The following is a 5,260-nucleotide window of genomic DNA, read 5'->3' on the forward strand; positions in this document are numbered from 1 at the left end:
TTGTTGGTTGTTGTTACTACAGAGTGCCAATTGTGTGCCATAATCATAAGGTAGGTGACCATTTGAGGAATAATTCAAGAAAGGCACAAAGCTTTTAGATCCCTAAATTTCTAATCATCTGGACTAGATTGTGATAGCAATTTCCTGAGTCTGCTAATTGTTTTATAAACAAATTGCTTATCTATATGTCAAAACCATTTAATAAAAAAGTCCATCCCACTGTATTGTATTCTGTATCCCATTTCAAAATTTTGACATAACATTATGCTTTATATCCCAGTCTCTTCTAGCCCATTTCATTTTATTCTGTTTACATTCTATATTTCACACCTAGTCATTCCACATCATTTTATATTTCATTTAGTCATTTCCCATATTCCTTTTGATTCAATTCCATTCCATAGTCCATCTTACCTCATCTCATTTTATTTATTTATTTATTTATTTATTTATTTATTTATTTATTTTGCAGTTGTATGCCTTTACTTGACAATCAGCAGTTAGTTCTCATCCACATTAATGCTCAGTCGATTTTTGAAAGTGGTGACAGGTTCATAGGTAACCAACATATAGAGCTTATTTGGTGGATCTTCATCCTCATTATGTTTTCTGGACAATCGCACACAGACACAATAAGGAACATTCCTCATTCCTTTGGCCCATACAGCTTTGTTAAACCTGGTGTCAATGCACATATCTGAGTTCCCATCTCCTCATGGGAAATCTCCAGATCTGTTTGAGTGCCTGAGTGGCACACTTCTTGAAACCCAGTCCATGGATGTGCTTGTGAATGTTTATGGTGTATTCTCTGGTTGCCACCTCGCTGATGGCAGAATGGCCCTTTTTCTTGCCATCCTTCTTTGCAGGACCCATTCTGCTAGGCCCTGGTTGGAAGAGCACCTTATCTCATTTTAATTTATTCTTTACTGCATTTATTGTCAGATTCCATGATTTGGAAATCATCCCCCAACCCATTCTATCCCATTTCCTTCCTACTCCATTCCATTCCATTTTATCCAATTTCACATGTCTCCCAGGCCATGTCAGTCTGAGGATAGGAAAATGATAACAATTTCCAAGTTTCTTTTGCTCTATCCCCACCTGTTTTCTGTGAGTAAATTCTCCTCTCAAATTCTTCCTGAATAATTCTGGGGGGTTTCTCAACAACCTATGGTCTAAACTAGTAATCTGATGTTTTTGATAATTTGCAACATTTCCCCTCTCCTGTTCCAATTTGCAGTCATGGCACCTCTGGCTTGAGGCAGTTACACTAGTGGCAACTACTTAGGGACAGAGCAGGCACTTAAATCTCAGGCTTTCTCCTCTACTGATGAGATGTCTCCCATTGAACAATGCTCTCTCCTACAAATAGAAATGGTTGTAGTTTCTTCCTCCTATTTGCCCCCTTTAATGGGTATAATTGGGTCTATCATTACATTCAGTATCTAGGCCTTTAAGGAATAAAAATTACTGGTGCTTTCAGAGGTCTGTTCAGTCAACTTGCACAGTGATCATGGAGTTAAACTATTTGGTTATATCAAGACTGAGCAGAGAATGGGCCCTATAACCAACTAGGACATTTAGCACCCAAAAGATGGGGTCTGGGGGGCATATTTGTCCTACTCAACAGTGACACCTGTTGACCCAGATGGAAACATATGTATTCTAAGAAGAGTTGGGGCAGGGTTTTGGGGATCAAACAAAAACAAGCAATAACTCCAATGGACAACAAAGCAAATAACATAGGAAAGTCATCTGCTCCCATTTCAGTTGGTTCCCTGCTGCCAGAAGTGAGTTAACATTACCCAGGATAAAACCACATGTTGAAGAATTGATGAGTGAAAGCCTCTATGGAATATTTAATCAACATTTAAAGACAAACAATGAATTCTGGTCAGTTTAGAGAAACTGAAGCCCATACATACATACATACATACATACATACATACATACACTGTATGATATATATCATATGTTTATATTTATAGTGCTGAAGACTAAAACAGGAGTCAACTTGAATCAAAAATGAGAAGACTTTTCACTGCAGAGCAGTGATTCCTCTTTAAATTTTGTCCACATATGAAAACAGAATCATATCTTTTGCTCTCCCTCCTTCTGTCTCTCCCTCCCCCTCTTCCTCCCTTCCTTCATTCTTTTTACAAATACATATCAAATAAGTTTATTAACACCATGAGTCAGACCCTAGACTAGGCACTGTTGATGAGGACAAAGTGTTCTACATGTAATGGAGTTCATCAACTATCAGAGAGCCATTTTTTTTTTAAGTATAATTAACATATAGTGCTATATTCATTTCAAGTGTACAATATAATGATTCAATAATTCTATACATTTCTCATTGTTCATCAAGATAAGTGTACTCTTAATCCCCTTTATCTATTTTCCCCATTCCCCCCATCCACCTCCCCTCTGGAAACCACCAGTTTGTTCTCTGTAGGTAAGAGGGGTTTTTTTGTCTGTTTTTTCCTTTGTTTGTTCATTTGTTTTGTTTCCTAAATTCCACATATGTGTGAAATCATATGGCATTTGTTTTTCTCTAACTTATTTCACTTAGCATTATACACTTGAGGTCCACCCATGTGATGCAAATGGCAAGATTTCATTCTTTTTATGGCTAATATTCCATTATATGTAGTAAATGTATAATATGTAATTTCTATATATATATAGTAATATTCCATCATACACACACACACACACACACACACCACATCTTCTATATCCATTCATCTAAAAATGGACACTTGGGTTGCTTCCAGATTTCCAAATCCTGGCTATTATAAATAATGCTGCAATAAACATAAGGGTACATACATTTTTTTGAATTAGTGTTTTCATTTTCTTTGGGTAAATACCCAATAGTGGAATTACTGGATTGTATGGTATATCTATTTTTAATTTTTTGAGAAAACTCTATACTGTTTTCCACAGTGGCTGCACCAATTTACATTCTCACCAACTGCTGTAGCCTCACAGAAGTAGAAAGGATGGTATTTGGCTAGGGGAATGGGGTGGACAATGGTAGGTCAGTGAAGCCTTCACCAAGGACAGACTTTTTGCACTAGATATTGAGAAGTCAGTAGAAACTTTATAGAAGTAAACAAACTCAGTGACATGAGGGTGAATGGTGTTTTAAGGGAATAATCAATATCTTGTGAGTCTTTTACACTGACTACATTTTAGGGAGATGATGAGCTTAGAGAGGCAGAGTGGCAACAGGTTGAGAAGAGTCTTGCTAAGGAACTTTCTTTTTTTTAAAAGATTTTATTTATTTATTCATGAGAGAGAGAGAGAGAGGGGCAGAGGGGGAAGCAGGCTACCTGCGGAGCAGGGAGCCCGATGCGGGCTCAATCTCAGGACCCTGGGACCATGACTTGAGCTGAAGGAAGATGCTTAACTGACTGAGCCACCCAGGCACCCCTAGGAATTTTCTATTTATCTTGTGGACTACGTGGAGCTTTTGAAAGGTCTTTTAAGCAAAGATTTAGAGGCATTTATACCTTAAGGAGAGAATATTCTGGCTACATTGTGGAGGATGGATAGGAAAAGAAAGAGAGAGGGAAAGAGAGAGAAAGCAAGCACTTAACTGTAGGTAAGAAACTGGCTGGAAAGTTGATGTACTTTCTTGGAGTGTATAGAACAAAACATCCTAATCATATTTTATTGTTACTGTAACATGGGACAGAAAAAAGCATAGCTTTTAAAGAGGTAAGACCTAACTTAAATCCTATTCAATAGCTATGTGGTCATGGCAAATGTGTAGACTTATCTGAGTCTGTCTCTACTTCTACTTAATGACATCCACTTCACAGGAACCATGTGAGGATAGACAGGTAAAATATTAAATGCATCAATACTGGGCCGAGCACATGGAAAGTACTAGGGAAATGGTGATCCCTCCTGACTCTATGGATCTAGGTCCTTGCTCTTCTTCATTTCCCCAGAGACACTGGCTTGTCCTGGTCGGTGCAAAGGTATTCAGGAGGCTATGGTATGCATTCAGTAGGCTGTCTCACACTTGTGGTAATTTCATGTCAGTGTATCTGCACACATGCACACATACACACTACACATACACATTACTTAAAATGGTCTGAAAGTAGAAAATTTTCCTGTGGAATATCACAAACAGAAATAGGTCTGCAGAGGAGGCAGAGCAAGATGGCAGAGGAGTAGGAGACCTGGATTTTGTCTGGTCCCAGGAATTCAGGTGGATAGGGATCAAACCATTCTGAACACCTACAAACTCAACAGGAGATAGAAGAAAAGAATAGCAACAATTCTCTGAACAGAAAAGCGACCACTTAAGCGCTGTGAATTGTGCAAGACTGTTGACTCTCAGATCTGTACCTCTGAAACAAATAATGCAATATATGTTAAGAAAAAAGAAGAAGAAGAAGAAGAAGAAGAAGAAGAAGAAGAAGAAGAAGAAGAAGAAGAAAAAGAAGAAGAAGAAGGGGAAGAAGGTAGCAGGAGGGGAAGAATGAAGTGGGGGAAATCGGAGGGGTAGACGAACCATGAGAGATGATGGACTCTGAAAAACAAACTGAGGGTTCTAGAGGGGAGGGGGGTGGGAGGATGGGTTGGCCTGGTAGTGGGTATTGAGGAGGGCACATTCTGCATGGAGCACTGGAAAGGACAGACTTTTTGCACTAGATATTGAGAAATCAGTAGAAACTTTATAGAAGTAAACAAACTCAGTGACATGAGGGTGAATGGAGTTCTTGGCTCCTCCGGGGCAGAGACTGGGAGGCTGCCATTTTCACTCTCAGCCTCCAAAGCTGTACCAAAAGCTTGCAGGGAACAAAACCTCCCGAGAGCAAACCCAAGCAGATTACTTAGCTCGGACCGGCAAGGGCTGGGCAATTCCGCCTCCAGCAAAGATATTTGGGAACCACAGCAACAGGCGCCTCCCCCAGAAGATCAGCAAGAACAGCCAGCCAAGACCAAGTTTACCGATCAAAGAGAATGGCAGAACTCCAGAGCTAGGGGAATACTGCACATAGAATTCATGGCTTTTTTACCATGATTCTTTAGTCTTTCAAAGTTAATTTTTTTTAACTTTTTTTTTTAATTTTTATTTTTCCCTTTTTCAACCAACATCTTATCAATCCCTTTTTTAAAAAACATTTTCATTTTTCATTTTTAGAGTCATATTCTATCCCTACATAGGAGTTACCCTTATTTTTGGCATATATATATAAGTTGTTCTCTCTTTAAAATTTTGAGATAGTTTCTT

General features: G+C 38.7%; 1 pseudogene; it reads right to left on the reverse strand.

Annotated features, from left to right (window-relative positions):
- Positions 1–399: 399 nt before the first annotated feature.
- Positions 400–1,006, reverse strand: LOC135363956 (large ribosomal subunit protein eL31-like; annotated as a pseudogene).
- Between the last annotated feature and the right edge of the window lie 4,254 nt (positions 1,007–5,260).

This window comes from Mirounga angustirostris, unplaced genomic scaffold, assembly GCF_029215605.1.
Source record: "Mirounga angustirostris isolate CCGP_5_RB_7025 unplaced genomic scaffold, mMirAng1.0.hap1 SCAF_4, whole genome shotgun sequence".
Lineage (NCBI taxonomy): Eukaryota > Metazoa > Chordata > Mammalia > Carnivora > Phocidae > Mirounga > Mirounga angustirostris.